Source organism: Canis aureus, chromosome 10 (assembly GCF_053574225.1).
Source record: "Canis aureus isolate CA01 chromosome 10, VMU_Caureus_v.1.0, whole genome shotgun sequence".
Classification (NCBI taxonomy): domain Eukaryota; kingdom Metazoa; phylum Chordata; class Mammalia; order Carnivora; family Canidae; genus Canis; species Canis aureus.
The window spans coordinates 74,907,470-74,926,738 of record NC_135620.1 but is presented as its reverse complement, the minus strand read 5'-3'; the positions used below and the strand labels follow the sequence as shown (position 1 = coordinate 74,926,738).

General features: G+C 49.9%; 1 long non-coding RNA gene across 4 annotated transcripts in view; it reads left to right on the top strand.

Annotated features, from left to right (window-relative positions):
- Positions 1-7,419, top strand: part of LOC144322745 (uncharacterized) — a 123,104-nt gene extending 115,685 nt beyond the window's left edge. For 2 of the 4 annotated variants that reach the window (XR_013388386.1, XR_013388387.1), the window contains 4 exons: positions 2,494-2,611; positions 3,178-5,648; positions 6,487-6,631; positions 6,785-7,419. This is a non-coding gene — a long non-coding RNA (uncharacterized LOC144322745). The remainder of the gene's footprint in view (positions 1-2,493; positions 2,612-3,177; positions 5,649-6,486; positions 6,632-6,784) is intronic. The other 2 variants (XR_013388389.1, XR_013388388.1) reach the window with 2 other exon arrangements.
- The last annotated feature ends 11,850 nt before the right edge of the window (positions 7,420-19,269 follow it).

Below are 19,269 nucleotides of genomic sequence, written 5' to 3'. Positions count from 1 at the left end.
AAGCAGAATGGCGAACAGAATGTTTCTAATCGATGCTGAACATTCCTCCAAGGATCGTATGGACCTGAGTATGAATTCCATTTCCATCCGGGTGGTCTTGGTGGGCAACCTGTCCAATCTGTCTGTGCCGGAGTTTCCTCATAGGCGACGTGGAGAGTGTTAATCCTGAATCCTTATTTAATGATTGAATAAAATACTGTATGCAAATCGTTAGACATCTAGTGTACATGCAGAAAGTCCATCGGTGTTGCTGATCCGATTGCCCTCGCTGCCCTCTCTGCTCATATTTATTTCTACGTGGATAGGGCGCTAATTTGAAACCTTGAATGCCAAGCTACAAAATCCCAGCTATAGCCTCAATAGCCACGTTGCCGTCAATGCTTACCAGCTCCTATTGCCCCATCCTCCAAATAAACCTTTCAACAAGTCTTCATCGCCTCTAGGCTGAAGCCCAAAGCCCTGACCGATGCCCCCAAAACTGTCTACATTTGGGCCTCACCACCTTCGTTTTCCTCCAACCCTTTCCACATTACAGTTTAACCATACTGAATCATCTAGAATCTTCCAAATAGGGGAGCATAAGTGGCTCAGGTGGTTGAGCATCGGCCTTTGGCTCGGATCATTATACTGGCATCCTGGGATTGAGCCCTGCTCAGGGAGGAGATTGCTCCTCCCTCTCCCTCTGCCCTGCCCCCATCTCTGAAATAAATAAATAAAATCTTAAAAAAAAAAGAATCTTCTGAATAGCCCATTCTATCTCAATTCTACTTCATGCAACTCTATCTTTGAATATACCATCCCTCTGCCCTCGTCATTCACTTGTCTGCCTGGAAAACTCCTGCATGCACTCCAAAACCCATCCCGAGTGTCCTATCCTGAGCAAAAGGGGCAGGTATGGGGCCATATCTTCCACAGAGCAGTTTTTAATGCAGCTTCTTATTTACTTGCCAGTTTCCTTCACGAGACTGCCGTATATTCGAAGGAAAGAGCGGGGTTTTATTTGTGTGCGCATCCCCAATGCGCGGCACAAAATAGATGTTCAGTAGACACTTGTTAAATGAATGGATGTTTACGCTATAGGCGATGGGAAACTCTGAAGACTGCGGAGTTACCGAGGTTTTCGTTAACGTCTGGACTGCTACATTTCAATTCCTCTTTGCATAACTCTTAAACTGATTATCCGGGAACCCCATCCTCTCCGAAACAACTGCTGTCAGTGCCTCACATATGAGAAAAAGATTAAAACCCAAACCCGCTTTCCTGGTATTCATCTTCCTCAGCGACGCTTTAAGTGCTCCTGGCTTATAAGGTGGGATTTCCTAATTGTGTTTAAATCTCCCATCTACTGCTGGCCATAGATGCGCTAACAAATGAAAGTTTAAGGGGTGGGGTGGGGGGGGGGAGAAAGTTTTGCCTCTTATAGCAGGGAAATAGTTTGAGGCTATGTTTTAATTAAAATGAATATCTGCGCTATCTTAATGTTATTGCCAGTTAAGTGTAGCAGGGTGATTTAAGAGTTCTATAACACAATTATACTCTGGTAATGAAGCTCTGCAGAATTATCCTCAGAATTTAGAATGCAGAAGGGAGCAGTAGCTCTCATTTGTAACCACGTTACGGCCTTTATTGTTACAGTATTTTCTGTTTTCTTCAAAGATTAACTCAATCGTATTTAAGTCTCTGGCTACATTACAGAGAGAGAGAGAAAACGGGCAACAGGAGCTGCTTTAGCGGCTCTGAAGCCCGTCTTAATGTTCCAGGGCGAGGACAAAATAGCAGGGAAATTACGGCTCGATGTCACCTTCCTACCGCTCTCCCCGCGGCCCTGCCCACTGAGCCCCCCTCGGCGGGTCTGTGCAGTTCCTGGCCAGTTGTCTGCTGGGCAGCAGGACGATGGGGACAGAGTTGGGAACACGAGCCAGGGATGACTGCTTTCTGGGGAGAGGGAGGCCGGGCACAGGAGTCCGCGCTGTCCTTGGTTGCACGTCCCCCGAAGGCGTTTGATGTGGGACGAGGGCCGCTCCGGCTCGCATGCTGCGTTAATAGTGGTGAAAGGCGTAAATCCTGGCGACGAATCCAGAATCCATCATGCATTATCTGTGGGGCCGCAGACGAATCATGCAGCCTCTCCAGGTCTCAGTTGATTGATCTGCAACATGGGGAGATAGTCAACACTACCTTGCGGAATTTTTGGGAGGAGGTAACATCCAAGAGAGGTTGCACCCGCAACTTCGAACGGTGACTGGCACGTGGTACGTGCTCAAAAAGTGACAGCTAACCTAATTACTGTAGAGATAACTCTTGAGTGACTAGGTTGGAGCTCTGTTTCCCCCAAGTGGCATCATCAGAAGGCTGGCAGAGACCAAATCATACACATGTATATTCCCTAAAACTCACACTTCGAAAAGCTTAAAAACAAATTTTGGTTCAATGTAACCAATATTTAACAGCCATTATGCAGAAGACCTCACTCCAAGCATTTCACGTTAACAGAGGCATGAAGCATATCTATCTTCAAGGACGCGTCTTCAAGGCTCCATCTTCAAGGATCTTATAGCACAGTGGGGGAAGACAGACGTGCGGACACAGATGTTCTAAAGAAAGGGACATGGTGAGTAGCAATGCGAGGTAAGGAATATTTTACTTCCATTGGGGAAGATTTTAATGAAGGAGTGACATTTGAATGGGATGTTGGGGGACAAATGATATTTTCATAGGCAGAAAATATTGGGAAGGGACTCCAGGCCGAGAGAGAATCGCCACCGAGTTCAGATTTAGCAAAGTCCAGGGAACGATTAGAGAAGGGGAGAAATCTATTGCCAGGGCAGCACAGCAGGGTGCGTGTCTTTGGGGACGGGCTGTAACAGGGTGACTTTACAGAGGTCCAAGTCAAATCATTTTCACTCATGAAAGGCAGATGGAGGAGTTTTAACATAATCCCACGGGAGCCTGAGTGTTTCCGAGGAGGGTCAGTCCATGATCGGACATCTTCTGTACTTGTTTCTGCGTTGACGTCTGCTCAAGGATACAGGATGCTATAATCCCTTAAGGCTATCTTCACATCAATAGACTCAATTTGAAGAGATGTGGCAACTTCACCTCCCCTTTGATCCCCAGAAAAAAAAATTGTTGACCTAAACATTATTATTTTTTAAAATTCATTTTCTTTCTGAGTAGGCCCCACACCCAGCATGGAGCCCAATGCGGGGCTTGAACTCACGACCCAGAGATCAAGACCTGAGCTGAGATCGAGAATCAGACACTCAACTGACTGACTGAGCCACCCAGGCGCCCCTATCTAAACCTTAAAATGATGAAAATAGTTCCTTCGTCTTCTCCTCCAAAGCTCTGCTTCCTTCTTCTCATCTTCTATCATAGTAACTAATGTTTATTTGACATCCACTGTCTTCTGAATTCCATACTTCGCTATTTACATACTTTAGCTCATAGTAATGATAGGAGCTTCCTGTTATTATTACACCTATTTTTCAGAATAGAAAATTGACATTTCTAAAGATGAAATGCCTGGGCTACCATGAATCCAGCTGGTGAGCAGTAATAACACTAGAGACTAGGTCTGCTTCCAATCCCCTTAATGGCACACGCAGTTCTACTCTACCATGGATGGGGTCAGGTCATTGGTAGGTCATTAGCTTCTGGAAGGAAGCATGGTGTGGCTTTGACATGAGAGCCAAGAGATGGGGGTTGTACAACTGATGATACCCACTCGTGATGTGATGTTTTCCAGGTCACTTGTCCTCCCAGGCTCTCACTTTTTCCAACAGTAAGATGAGAAGATGGACCTAAAACATTTCATATTCATAGAGAACTTGCCTGTTTGTTCTTTCATATCTGTAGGATTTTTAAAAAAAGATTTTATTTATTTATTTGACAGAGAGAGAGCACAAGCAGTGGGGGCAGCAGGCAGAGGGGAAGGGAGAAGCAGGCTCCCCGCTGAGCAGGGTGCCTGACACAGGGCTCGATCCCTGGACCCTGGGATCATGACCTGAGCTGGAGGCAGATGCTCAACCGACTGAGCCCCTCAAGTGCCCCTTGTTTGTTTTTTCATATCTTTAACTCATTAGCTTTTTTTTATTTTTAAAGATTTTATTTATTCATGAGAGACACTGAGAGAGGCAGAGACACAGGCAGAGGAGAAGCAGGCTCCGTGAAGGGAGCCCGACATGAGACTCGATCCCGGGACTCCAGGATCACACCCCAGGCCGAAGGCGGCGCTAAACTGCCGAGCCACCCAGGGATCTCCTAACTCATTAGCTTCGATGCTCACGGCGAGGGCATTGCCCCACTGCACCCACGATAGAGCTCAGGTTTGGAAAAGGGACTTTCTCAAGTCCCTGTACCTAGGAAGTATCAGAGCCAAGACCTGAGCACGCGTTTTCTGCCAACTAGCTCAGTGCTTTCCCTACCACTCCAAACAGAAGCCCTTCCCAGACAGGAATTTTTGCTGCACTTAACCTACACTCCCCCACACACATTTTTTTTTTTTATAAACTTTGAATCTTAAATTATCTCTTAAATTATTTTCTAAACCTTTGCTGACCCTTTTAAAATCAGCATATAGCACCATCCCTTCAAGTTATCTTTGCATAAGCAAAATAAAGGCATTCTAATGAGTTTGTGCAAAATGCTTTGCATCAACATGTATGCTCTGGGAGGAGAGGTAGAGCGCGCTTCTCTCCGTGCCCTTGAATGGACGGCATTAACAGTAATGCCCCTAGGTATTTACATCACAAATCTCCCCCTGTCCACCCTCCAGATGTTATTAAGCCAAGATTCCCTATTGATTCACAGTGATGTCAGAAAGTAGAGCCAAGACATAGTCAAATCCTTAGCTCTAAAATAAAATAATAAAATAAAATAAAATAAAATAAAATAAAATAAAATAAAAAATAAGAAATAAATCACCAAAAACACCCAGGGCAGTGGTGGGACAGAGAAGCTCAGCCACAGAGCTGTCAGCCAACACAACACATATAAATTCCGTTTCTTGGATGGAGAAACATAATCATTAGTCTGGAAAAATTTCCCTAGGCTCTGAAATGGACACACCGTAAATAATGGGAGCATGAATGGATTATGGTGAGAATCTACCCAGCTTATCAGGACCCCACCCGTTGTTTTCAGCCTGAGAATCATTTTCTTTATGGTGATTTGAAGAATGTAATCAGCGGCCTCTGTTGACCAATGGAGATGTATGGTGGTTTACAACGTCCTTGGTATGCTCACATTCTCCTCCCCCTTGGAAGTGGCCCCCTCTGCCTGGCTAATGTTATGCCACTCGACTACCTTTGGCCAAAGCTCACTGGACAAGCTATGGATTCCAGTGGGGACCCCAGCCTAGAGGGTGGGCGGTGCCACTCTGATCTTTCCTCCTAGAAATTTGGACTTGGGATATGGCCGGAGTCCATGACCCAGGGAATGGCAGGGTCCTGCCCGCTGAAGGGCGTGCGCTGCCATGGGGCAGCACAGTTGCGATGAGTGTGATATTGGGAAGAGTTGACCGCGGCACATGGAGAAGACAATGAAGCAAATAGGCAGGAAGAAAAAGACACAGGAAACCATGGGCCTTCAAGCAAAGAAAGGGAAGATACGTGTCTTAGCTTCTGGCCCCGCTCTTTGGGAGCAAGGTATATTTCTCATTCCCAGGTAAAGGGAGCAGGGAGGGTGTCTTCCAAAGCTTCTCAACCCTTTTCATTATTTTACCTTTGCAAATTTGAGAGGTTGGCGTTTGCTCCTTAAAATCTTACAGATCTTTAAAATATTCGTTAAGGTGGGAAAAACTTGGTAGTACGAACACTCATGATAGTTCATGATTTACAAAGAAACAGATATGTGACCGGATATCAGGATTCGATGCTTTATTTCTACACAATAAGCATTTGGGGCAACTGGCTGCACCCAAGGCAGTTCTGTTTTAATTTTTATGCCTGTGTGGTTTTCCCGTTAATAGTAATCGAGGAGTTCCTGCTAATGATGATGCCTGGTATTTATTGAATGTTTACTATCTTGAGTAATTGGCCAAGAGTTTACATGAATTAGTTCACTTATTTCTCAAAATCACCCCACAGGGTAGGTATTATTATTGCTCCACTTTACAGATTAGCAAACTGAGCCTCTGAGGAGTTAAATAAGGATTTACATTTGATAAAGGGTCCAGGCATGGGGCAGTGAGGCAAACTGCCAGAGTCAGTGTTCTGAATACCTATACCAAATTCCTTGAATATGCAGCATGGCTTGGTACCCTATGTTTTGGGGGGAAAAAACCCATATAAGATGCAAGTGGGGTCTGCCCTGTGAAGGGACCAGCCCAAACTCTGTCCAATAGGGATGCTTATATTTAATACTGGATATAAATTTAGTAAAATTCTTCGAGGAAATATAAATAAAGGGTTTGCCACAGAGACAGGGAATCTGGAAGCCAGTTACGATTCCAAGTGATTTTTTGACCACTTTCCAATTGTACAGCGGTTGAGGGTATGCATTCCTGTCGAGAGAGCTGTGTCTGAAGAGTGGAACCAGCCTCCGTTCGCTGCAGGACTTTGAGGGGGTTACTATGCACTCCTGTAGCTTCATTGATGAAGTGGAGCCGATTCTATACCTGCTCCGGAAGGTAAGAGGAAAGGAGCCCAATACAAACAAAGTAAATCCCTAACACTGACCACTCACATCGCAGACACTTCATAATGATATTTATCGGGATGACTGAGGCCCATGGAACTGCGCTGCTGATTAGATAATTTCTCTGTTTATTGAATGTCCACAGGTGCAGAATCTGAGGCTCAGAGAGGTCAAGTCACTACTCAAAGGTTGCAGAGCAAGGAAGACCCAAAAGGAAAATTCGAGCCCAGCTGTTTCAGACCCAGTGCGGGCTTGCCAGCTTGCTGAGAGAAGACCATGGAGGACCCCTGAGACCTTGCCGTGGAATGTGCATCCACACCCATTGGGGCGTAAGAGAGTGAGTGTGCAGGAAGGACAGGGACACGCTTTATTCCTGCCCGGAGACAGTATGGACATCGTCATCAGAGAGTTAGCTATCAGTACTTGGGGGCTCTCAGGAAAATGGTGAAAGGCGATGAAATGGACAAAAAAAAAATTATTGGGGGCTGGGTCTGGCCCACCCTTCTGGGTTATATCTCCCTTTCCATGTCTTTGAGCCATTTACCACCCTGAAATTCCAAGAAAACCCATAATAATGCAAGGGATTATTAATCCCTAGAGTTGCAAATTGTGTCCAGTGGAGATGAGTTGACGGCTGCCCAATAGAGAGTAACCAGTTTTGCCTGCCTGCCTACGTGTGCTCCTTGATTTCCCCCTTTGAATGGGTTGTAACGTCCTTCTGGTCCCCTCACTAATTCATGAGTTCAATAAAATATTTGGCATATGCTCCTGTCATATTTATACGAGAGTCATGTCTTATCTTTTGCTAAAATTGCTCATAAACAGGACGGCGCTGCCCAGTGCGTTGTATGGTAGAGCCAATCAGGTACAAGCAACTGTTTCAGAGGGAAGTCAAAGCTTTGCCTTGCGTCGCAGGTGCAGTCAGACCAGAAACACGCCATTCGTCGGATGGAAGGGAATGACACATGAGGGGTCGGAGGCCCAAGACAGACAGGCTTCCCTCCGTGCTTCCAGGGGCGGCTTGCCGAGAAGCAAGCGCCACGGCTGCTTCGGTGATAGCTGAGCAGCCCGAGGAGTGAGTGTGGGAGGGCGGACAGGCCGCGGGACCGGGAGTCTGGCGAACAGGGGCTTCCGTCCAGCTCTGCCATTAAGCAGCTGCGTGACCTTGGGCAAGTCACTTAACCCTGTGTTTCCCCATCTGCAAAATGAGATGCCGGAACGAAATTATCCCCAAGGTCCCTTCCAGGGCTAACTGGCTGTGGCCGTGTGATTCTGAAGACACTGGGTGGTCATGGCTCAATGGTCCTGAGCAATTCTTAGCCCGGAAATGAGCAGGCCTGCGTGGGAGCCAAGGGCTCGATGGTCTGTGGAATCTGGAATGAACTCGTCCCTCATCATCTTTCCTTCCATCAAGTATAATGGCCTCTGGCTCGGGGAAGGGTATTGGGTGGGAGACACCGAAGTGTCTATGTGAAAGGATTTAAACTTCAAAACCAGGGTTTTGGCGAGAGGGATCTTTGCGTCACCTCCGCCTACTGCTGAAGGGGATATATTTTAATTGTTTCTAAAAGTGGCGTCGAAAGCCATCATTGAGAGAAAACCAGTGCTTTCGAGAAGCTTTGCTGCTCACTGTTTACTTTTATGGAAAGTCACTTGAAACGCGCCATTCTTAGAGTTTGCCTACAGGTTGGGGGACTTTGGTCGAAAAGATGATAAAGTATAAACCACCAGTGGGGGTCCTAGGCTCAATGACCTCTGATTTCCCTGATACCGCACCTGCAGCCAAATATTATGACTGGAAATCATCGCGCTTTGTAACCTTTCTTCACTTCAAGGGCTTGTGCATCATACACAGTGTGCACTGAGCAAGGGCGGAGGAGATTTAATTCAGAAAGTCACTCTGTCTGTCTGAGCCCCATCTCTGGACCTTTAGAACGAGGGTCCTGGCTTCGTACCACGGAGGCCTTCCCCTTCCGAAGTGAGCATCCTGCTTCGCACCTGCGGTGTAGCTCTGCTCGGACAGGAGAGCGGAAAACTGAATCTGAGAACAAGACCCTGGACCTCAAGGGGTCCTCACTTGAATTTTCCAGGAGCCCTTCCGTCCATTGATTTCTGCCCAGGAATTTAAAAGGCGGGGTCTCGTATCAGCTCAGAGTCCGTTTCCGAGTTCCTAGATCCCCGGCAGGCATCTTTGAGCTTCGCAATTGATACATCTCCCCAAGTGTTTCCTCCACATGACATTTGATTCTTCGAGGTTCACAATTGCATTCTGTTCCATTCCGGGAAGTTCAGTGGGGTGAAACGTCGGACTTCTGGGAGTGTAGGCAGTGATGGAAGAACTTGTAAAGTAACAACAAATCTCTGGTTTCCTCTCAATCAGAAGCGGAGCCGTGATTTCGGCGAGAACGTGACCTTATCATCCAGTGTTGCGTTATCGTCCAGCGAAACCCAGGAGGCCCGGAGTCAGCCAGAGCCGGGCCGCGGTCTCTACCCCCTGCTTCCACGCTAGGTGAACTTGGCCTCCCCTTAACTCCTCTGGGCCTCGGGGTTCTCACTCTAGAACCTTCTGCGAATTCAATGAGAAAATGCATGAAATCATGAGCTGCATCAAATACGCATGAATTAAATGAGAAAAGGCATTCACTAGAACACCCGACCTGTAATGAGCGTCAGTAAATGGTTATGGAGGCTTTCACCAACAGCGTCGTGATTCACGGGTCGCTGGGATCACTCTATTTCTCACTGACTGTAGTTTCGAAATCTGTTGATCCTAGATGAACCGCTTCACTCTTGACCTCAGCGCCTTCGGCTGTAAAAATGGGGAGATAGAGGGATGAGGCGTCCCCCAAGAGTATCTTTCAACAATAACGTCCTGTCATCAAGAAGACCGAGAGGTATAACCACTTTCATCTTCTCTGCCAACTCCAGCCGCTGAAAAGTGCTTTTCTGGAATGTTCTCTTGGAATAGCATCGTGATTAAGAGCACGGATTCTGGAGCTAAATTGCCTAAATCTTTATCCAGGTCGACTAGTTTATTAACCACGTGGGATCTTAAGCAACGTATTCAGTCTTGCTGTGCTCACGGTTTCTCCTCTGCAAAATAAGGATCAGAGGGGCCCGTACCCCATAGGACTGCGGTGAGGACTCGTCGAGTCAATCTATAAACAGGCCTGAGGGTCTCCCTCCGGGTGGGTGCTGTGTTCAGGTTTTGTGGCTCTTGCGGCCAGGAGGCCCGAGGCCACCTCTGCGTTCAGGAGGAGAGCGCTGCGGGGGCGGCCGCGGGCACCGACGGCCTGGCCACGTTCCTTCTCCGTGCTGACACACCGTCATCTGTGATGGACACAGGACAGCCCCCCAGTTGGGACATCGGGGAGGCCAATCGCTCCCGAAGAGAGAGAAACATGACCCGCTGCACACACGTCATCTTCGTTGGAGGAGAGGCTATCGGAGGTTGGGGAAGGTCAGCCAGTCAAGCGCTGGAGGGGGAGGCAGAGGATACAGAGGGGGCAGCTCGCCCTTTTCGGACCCGAACACTTGAATTGCACGTGGCAGGACATGGTGCGCCCAGCAGGGAGGCACCCAGAGGTGCCTTGTGACAGAGAACGCGGGAGAGGTAGGGGCGATCTCTCTGGAAGTTTCCAGACGGATGAATATTGGAGCCCCGTTACCAGTCCTATTTCTGGCTGAGCCACTTCCTTTTGCAGAGGATTGAAAGGATTCAGGCTCTCAAGTCACAAATGGTCAAATTGGGTCCAGGATAGGGTCTAAAACCCTAATCCTACGTCTGTGGTGACAGCAATGGTGTGCTTCATTTTTGCCCCATTTTCTGTCAGGGAAATGGAAATTCAGCTGCTTGCCAATGATGTCAGGGTGCATGGAAGTACAAGAATTACCGGGGCACCCGGGTGCTCAGCGGTGGAGCGCCTGCCTTCGGCTCAGGGTGTGACCCCGGGGTCCTGGCATCGAGTCCCGCATCGGGCTCCCTGCATGGAGCCTGCTTCTCCCTCTGCCTGTGTCTCTGCCTCTCTATGTGTCTCATGAATAAATAAATAAAATATTTTTTAAAAACCCCAAGAATTACCAAGTATGTGGTGACACCATGAATTTACAGCAGAGCTTCACTGGTTTGCTGTGGTGTGGGGATAAGCATGGCTGGGATATGCAGACACGGGCATTCAGATGGGGTGACACACTAGAATCCCGGGATGCTTTTAACAAAATACAACTTGAATAAAACCTTTCTACGTTGAATGATTTCCATAAGAACAGCAATGGTGGAAAACTCACCATGGTTCTGTGTGGTACTGACATTATTGCCATTTTACTCATGAGGGGCCAAGGAGTCAAGGCTGCACTGATTAAATGGAGAACCACCTGCAGAGCTCGGTGACTTAGACAAGCATCTGTTATTTCTCATGGGTCCCGGGACCAGGTAGGGGGTTCCACTGGTTGGAAGAAGGTTTGGGTAATCTTGGCTGAGCTCAGTCTGGCTTCATGGATCCGGTGGGTCAGCTTGGGGCTGGATGGTCAGGGATGGCACCACTCGATGTCGGGCACTGCGTGGCCGTCAGCTGGGGGGACAGTGTGACTGGGCCATAGATCTCTCATACGCTAATAGGACATCTCAAGACTGCCCTTCTGGAAGGATTCTGGGAGAGAGAGAGACGAGGAGCAGTGGGAGGAGGAGGAGAATCTGCTTCCAGCTCGCTCGCAGCCCACACTTGGAACTGGCAGCATCACGAGCTCCCTGTGTTGGGCGGTTCCAGTCCTGAGGACAACTGGGCTTCAAGGACGGTGGAGACTGACTCCTCCTTCCTACCAAGTCACATTGCGGAGAATGTGGATGAAGGGACGCCTGACCAATTGCGGCCAGCTTTTGCAATCAGCCAACTGTAGGGTCCTATAAAGAAAACCAGACTTCATCTCAGGCCAGGAGTCACTCCGAAGGCCATGCCCTTAAGCGCTCTGCTGTGTAGACTCACTGTGTTTGCAGGCACGACAGTGGCCTTCTGGGACGGCTGAGTGTCCTCCGTCCCTCAGGTCGACGGCGGCACAGAGGGTTAGGGGTCAGCCCCAGCTGCTCCAGCACGAGCACCGCCTCTCACTGACCGTCTCCTCCAGGTCTTTGCTTTTCCAAAGTTAGAAAAAAGTAAAACAAAACCAGCTGACGCAAGTCCGTGTGGTCTGGCGGACAGACAGACACAGGACACCGAGGCGCCGTCATGGGTGCGGGAAGCAGCCGCACATGTGTCCTGTCACTTGCTCCCGGGCTGGGAAACCAATGAGCGATCGGTCTTCACCGTCCCCTTGAGCCAGGCAGCCCCGGACCAGGGCGCTTAGGGGACAGAAGAGAAGCGGCTGCGCCCCGCGTGTGCCCGACCCCAGTGGGAGCCCTGCAGGCGGCCCACACCGCCACGGCCCGGGGCCCCTGCCTCTGCTGCACGCGTCCTTCTCTTGTCAAGGTCACGTCCCATCATCGTTTCCTGGTTGTCGGCATTCCTCCGGGTTGGAGGAAGAGACAAGAAGGTTCCCCTGAGACCTTGAGGACAGAGGGGAGACCCTCGATTCCGCGCGGTCAGAACTCCAACAGATCAAAGAAATTTGTGATTTCACAGCCCCCGGGGCACCTTCCTCCTCTGGCCCAGGCGACCTGCGTGCGCAGGCCCGACCCGGCATGGCGTGGGGACAGCCCGCTGGACACAGGCCGGCCAAACACCGGTGGAGAAAGGCTCTAGAAGAGGTTGCACGGTGGCAACTGTGAGCCCTGGCTCCCCGGGGAGAGTACCCGAGCCGGGCCGGGCCGAGAAGGGGGCCTCCGGACGGATTTTAAAATTACGAGGTTCCCTGGGAAAGCTGGGACTTCCGGTTCTCTTGCAAAATAGGATCCAGAAAGCCTGGGCTCACCAGACGGGAGGCGCTCGGGGAGGCCGGCCTCCACCCTGTCAGGCTCACCTAGGCCTGGCTTCGAGGCCCTGGGCACCCACGGCTCAGCCTCTGTACATCCACTGACCCACGCACCCCACGCACCCCATGCACCCCACGCCCCACCCCGGAGCTCCCGTCTCCTCTGGGAAGCGCAGCAGCTCACTCTGCAGGTGCGGACAAGCTCCATCGGGCTCCCGGGGGGCCCACTCCTGGGGGTAGTGGGCTGGGGGCGCTTTCCTTTGAGCCCACCCTGGGCAGCGGGAAGGGCTTTCCCTAAGAAAGAGCCCCCGTGTCCCCCGGCAGGTGGCGGCGGGCAGGGTGGGGGGAGGAAGGCAACGGAGGTGCAGGCGAGCAACACCTACGAAGCGGAGCCTGAGCGGCCGGCGCCTCCCGGGGTGCAAGGAGGAGCCGGACCGAGGCCTGCGAGCTCAAGGGGTGTCCTGGGCCCGGAGGCCGGGGCGCCGTGTTTTGCCCACGGTGGGGAAAGACTAAACGCAGTAGGTGGACAATGAATTTCCCCGCGGACGACAGGGCGACCCTGGCGTGAGAACAGGTTGCCTGGCGGCCTCGATGGCAGCGGCCCGGAGGCCAGGAGACCCGAGGGGCGTGAGCGGCTCCTCCGAGGGATCCCGGAGGGAGTTAGATCAGGAAGCCGAGAGGCATGTTCCTCTGACATTACGGGGCCGCTCCCTGTGGGCAGAGGCCGGAGGACTGGGCAGCTGGGTCCCGCTGGCTGTGCGGGGCCGCCGGGCGCGGCGAGGTCCCGACCCCGAGGGGCGCTACTGCAGGGCAGGGGGCGGACCCCCTCACGCCAGCTGGATTCGCATTTTAATTATTAGAAACCCCGCCCTGTAGAGTCAAAGCTGTCATCCCTCTGTGACTTGGGCTGCGTCCACTGGAGCCACGGTGACAAAGCCTAATCCCTCTCCTGCATGACAGCATTTCAGGTATTGGATGACGGGAATCCTGTTCCTTAAACATCCTGTCCTTCGCAGCTCAAAAAAATTCCTTAGTTCTTTATAGGAGGCGACGTCCTCCTCTCGCACTCGCAGTGCACAGCGTGTTCAAGCCGCGTCCCCGGGGCAGGCCGGGCCTCAACGGCCCCCATGCCTCCGAGGTGGGTGGGTGGGTGGGGTCTGCAAACAGAACCGAGCTCCCAGGGGGCTTCTGAAGCCGAGACTCGGAGCCGCACCCCATCCTGATGCTCTAGCCCGTGGGGATGAGTCCGAAGGTTTGGTTGTGGCAGGACTCGCACAGCAGGAAAGTTCCGTCTTGTCCCCGGACCACGTGCAGTGGCGTAGTCTGGGAGCCTATTAAAAATGCATAGTCTCTGGGGGCGCCTGGGGGCGCAGCGGTGGAGCGTCTGCCTTCAGCCCAGGGCGTGACCCCCGGGGTCCTGGGATCGAGTCCCACGTCGGGCTCCCTGCATGGGGTCTGCTTCTCCCTCGGCCTGTGTCTCTGCCTCTCTCTGTGTTGCTCATGAATAAATAAATGAAATCTTAAGAAAAAAAAAAGATACACAACCTCAGGCCCAACCCTGGTCAGACTCAACCTCCAGGGCATGGGCCCAGGAATCAGTGTTTTCTAGGTGATTCTTACACAGGCCAGTAGGCGATGCACTTTCATAGAGGGTCTGTGACTAGCATCCCAGGAGCCCAGCTCTCCCCCCACCTCCGTTCAACAAAACTCTCCTCCTCCTCTCACATGGGGCGGGGCTCGGGGCTCGCACAACCTTTGTGAAGACCGCAGACACGTCAGCACGACTTTAAATAATACAAGGGGAGGAAACCTCTGCTAGACTAATTAAGTTTTGCAATCCAGTGGTTGGGAGAAGTAAAAAAAAAAAAAAAAAAAAAAGAATAGGAAGAAAAAAAAAGGAAAGAAAAAGAAAACAAAACAAAACAATATGCCTTTGGTCAATCCATTACAAAAAGAGCTGAGCCGCTGACCTTTTCATTCCGCGTGCGCTGTGTGCGCAGCAACTCGGTAACCTTTTCCAGCTGGAATAGAAAGTTCAATTAAGTTTGTTGGCTCCGAAATCTGCCCGTGTCCCGGAGAGCAGATTAGGCACTTAGGGGCTGCAATTATCCATCTGCTGCTTCTGCAAAACTGAAAAGAATGCCCACGTGCCGCACCTATCCCCGGGCACAGGCAGAGGCGGGTATGTGTGCATCTGTATGCACGCGCACACGCGGAGCCTGCACACGCGCTGGCTGCAGCTGAGACATTCAATCGTTTCCAAATTTGGGTCCTTGATGCTCTGCTGGGGACGATTTTCAAGTTAGACCAGAGCCTGGGAGTTGAGAGCCGCCGGGTTCGCGGCCCCCGGGCTCGTCCTCCCATCCGTCCTTCGGCGCTGGCCCTTCTCGGGGGTCCTCTCCCGGCTTCGGGGGTGCGGCGTGGACGTGGTCGTGGGCAGGGCTCTTCACGGAAGGGGTCGCTGTTCAGCTGAGGGGAAGCGAGAGGCTTCGTGGCGGGGGGTACGGGCCACCAGGGCACATCTGCGCCTTGCTCGGGGACTCCCAGCTGAGGAGACTTAGACGGGCCCCAACGCCCTGAGCTGCTTCCCCCCATGTGTGAGGCGGGGAGAACGGTCTTCGTCTCCTAACGTGGCAGCGAAGACTCACGCCGACCGCACCCTGGAGGTCTGGTGCCTGGTCTGCGCCGGGTGATAAGCGGAGTTGGGATGATACCCAGGGTCACTCTGATGTTCCGCGGTGGGTCTTTAGGTTGGTGCCTGGGTCTTCAAATTTCCTCTCGGGTCCCCCCCGTCCCAGGTCTGGACGCTGGGCCACCCTCTCCGTGTGCCTGGAAAGCATCCGTAGCTCACTCCAGGGCTACACCCTCTCTTGTTCTTCCGTCTGAATCTAGAACTGTCTCTGAATTTCGCGTCTACTCCACCATGTCCTAAATAGAGATTGTTCTTTGAAGACCAGGGAAGTGAGCTCTTCAAAGCATAAATGAGATCAAACCAGTCTTCCCACTCCCATCCCATCCTCCCAGCACGAAGCTCTCCAGTGACTTTACATAGGATTTAAGTGAAGTCCAGACTCCTCACAGGGGCCTGTAAGGTCCAGTAGTCTGGCTCTCGCCTTGACTTCTGGCTCACAGTGCTCAGGACGCAACAACCTTCTTTTCAGGCCCTTGAATATACCCAGATGCTTCTTGCCTCAGGACCTTTGCATGGCTCTTTCGTCAGCTTGTGCTCTTTCCCTAGGTTGTGGCATTGTTGGTTCTTTCTCACCATTCAGTGCCATCTCCTTGGGAGGTCTTCCTGAATAGCCCTTTCTAAATTTTTTTATATATATTATTTATTTATACTCATGAGAGACTCAGAGAGAGAGAGAGAGAGACAGGCAGAGGGAGAAGCAGGCTCCATGCAGGGAGCCCGATATGGGGCTTGATCCCGGGACTCCAGGATCACACCCTGGGCTGAAGGCGAGCGCCAAACCACTAAGCCACCCAAGGATCCCCCAGCCCTTTCTAAATTAATCCCACTGTCCAGTCTCTCTATGTCCATCCAGCTCCAAGCTTTATGTTTTCACAATTTACTTCTTATTCACTCATTTTGTATTTATGACTTACTTCCTGCTCCCTGGATTGTGGACTTCACAAAAGGACAGGTTTGGTTTGTTGTGTTCAACACTATCTCCAGCACTAGAACAGTCTCTGATGTATAAAAGGGGATCAGCAAACCTTCGTTGAATTAATGAGTTGATGGACCGAAGCCTGGGTCTGAAGCCCTTTTTTGATGATGGTTGCTTAGGTCTTAGATTGTTCTTTGCCTCAGGATCCTTGGTTTCTTGGCTCTAAAATGCATTGATAAAGGCACATCACCGCTTCTCGTTCAACCTCCCCGGTCCCTACTGCTTTACTCGTTTATTTCCAGTTATCTGTCATCCTGATGTCTGAATGCCATGTTTTATGTGCTAGCTTTAGTGGCACCTCTCTCCATTTAGGTGTCTGCATGCCAAGTACAAGGTCAACTCCAATGGCATGTCTGGATGTCTGGAAGAATGTTCTTAATGAATTCTAAAATTTTTAAGGTGGTGAGATTTACTTCTTGTCTCCTCCTGCAGCCTCACCTTGTACCATGCTACCTGGGGTATTGAATGCATCTATGGACGATACCATGTCGTACATGCCATGTAAGGCAGTACATCTAAGAGAAAAGCCCCCTCTGTAGCAATTGGCCCCCAGTGGGTAGGACTAGACCAATCACTGCCAGCTTCCTTAATTTTCCCCGTTTCTGAGTCAATACCACCCAGAGAAAGCCCAATATGGTCCACAAACCAATCACATTAGATGTCCATCTCCAGCTTTGGATGTTAACAACCCCCCATCAGAGAATACCTGAAGCCTCCCCTTTATTCCGCTCTCAACCTTTCCTACCCTCCTGTTTGCCTCCGAGTCTGCCAAACACAGGTGACGCCAACTGCTTGCTTTGCGATATCAAGTTCTGAATAACAGCATCTGTTTCTTCTCATTCGGGTTGTCTCTGTTTATTTCCCCATGCATGTTATGGTTACCTGCGGCTTCAAAACCAATCATCCTCAAACTTAATCACTGAAAATATGCATGTTTTTGCTCATAGTTTTGGAGTTAGGGATTTGGGAAGGGCTCAGCTGGGTAGGTTCTCTGTAGGCCACATGTTAGCAGCTGGGCAGCTGAATCTGGAGGATACACTTGCAAACATGATTTCTTCTTGGTCATGAATGCGGTGCATCTGCCCCATCCGTGTGCTTTGGCTTCTGTTCCACCCCATGGTATCTCAGCCTTCGGGGCCCCAACACATGATGTTCTTGGCATAGCCACTCTTCTTGCATGGAAGCTCCCTTCCAAGAGGCAAAAGCATAAGTTACACCCAAAGGGGCCTCTGTCATAGCCACCACGTTTACTTGATCAGAACAACCACAAGGCAGCTCAGATTCAGTGTGTGCTGGGGGGATAAGGTACATCATATCAGAGAGTGGAGGAGTGGTGATGTCACATTCCTGAAGAGCATGTGGGATGGGAGACACTGTCATGGCCATCTTTGGAAACACAATCCATGTTCTCCTTCCTTTCTTTCTCCAGCCTACTGCTCTTGTTTCCCTAATGGCGGGTACATGATGTTTCTTCTGCCCCCAAAGTTTGGGATCTTTGCAAACGCTGTTACCTCTGTCTGAATGCCTTCCCTTCTGATCCTTGTCTAAAATTTGACATCCACTACAAATTTCAGCTACAATATTACTTCCTGTCCAGTCCTCTGGGAAACATTTCTTGATACTTCCCTCAAAACCCACATGTAGAAACTAAATCACATCTCCCCCCCCCACCTCCGTTTTCTGCCATTATAGCATTGATCAAAGTTTGGAATTACATTCTTACATTATTCTTGAATTAATCTCCTTCCCCCCTCCTTCCACTTGCCATGGATATGAGCAGGGGGGCTGGATGTGTCCATCACTATTTTAGCCCAGTGCCAAGTACAGTTCCTGACACACAGTAGGTGCTTAATACTTTTTTGTTAAATCAATCAATGCATTTACTTAAACTTTTCTGCCCTTGCATATATGTCTAATAAGAGCCTTGTGTTTGAACTTGCTGTTAGGGCCCTGAGCCCATTGAAAAATCAATTCAAGTGGAATTTGTCCTGGCTTAATGACATTAAATGTAAAGATCTTTTACCAGTTGTTGTTATTTTCATTAAGTCTCTAGTGAACACAGACAATGCATGATGAAAGTCCAGCCGAGTAAGAGGAAAGCAGCTGGGCTTTGGCAGAGACGTGGATTTGAATTCCTACCCTTACAACCAATTGTGTGAAGTTAGGTGATTTATTTAACATTTCTGACTCTTCCAATTGCACCATCTGTAAAGTAGGAATAATAACATATGCCTTATAGAGTCTTCTTAAAGATTACATTAGATAACAATCCCCAAACAGCCCCATTTTTAACCCAAGAATCACGCTTATCATTCAAAGTTTATCCAAACAATTGGAAATACGAACGTTAGCATCAGACCTTGTTCTTCTTCCTTGCCACTGGATGACTTAGCTTTTGTTTAATCCCTGGTGTTCTAGCTTTAGTCTGATCTTAATATGCTTTTGAAGGTAAGTAGAAAATACTTTATTGTCGGCCTTTTTAAAAAATTCAAGATGACATCTATTAAAATCAGCATAATTGATTTATTGACTTTTCAAGAAGAAAACTAAGAAATTTGTCCTCTGTGGCTATCCTACCTGTTGACATATTTCTTAACTTGGTTTTTGATCTTCAGATGAAACAACAAAGATAAAAAAAATTGAAGGAGCTCTCTTCTTTGAGGGGAATGGAATAGATTTGAGGGAATACTCACCGTTTAGGAAAACGGAACCTTTTATGCCCAGACCTAATTCTTGAAAGAACCTTCTAGAACCAGTGATTTCTGTGGCGGACAGAAGCTTTACTGACACACCAGGAAATTCACGTGTGTGACCTGTGGGCACGCCCCCCATTTTCAAGATGACAAAGCCGAGGATCAGAGAAAAACCACTGCACGGCCAGGACAGAGCGCAGCTGGAACGCGATCCTGTCGTGCATTGACGGTAACAGGTGCTCTTCCCTCCCCTGGACGCTTTCACAGCTTGTGCCACCCATGGAGAGAGGCAAAGCAGCAGAGAGCCGGTGCAGCAGGGAAATTAATTTCAGGTCGCCTTAGTCATTGCTGTCAGACTCCAAAGC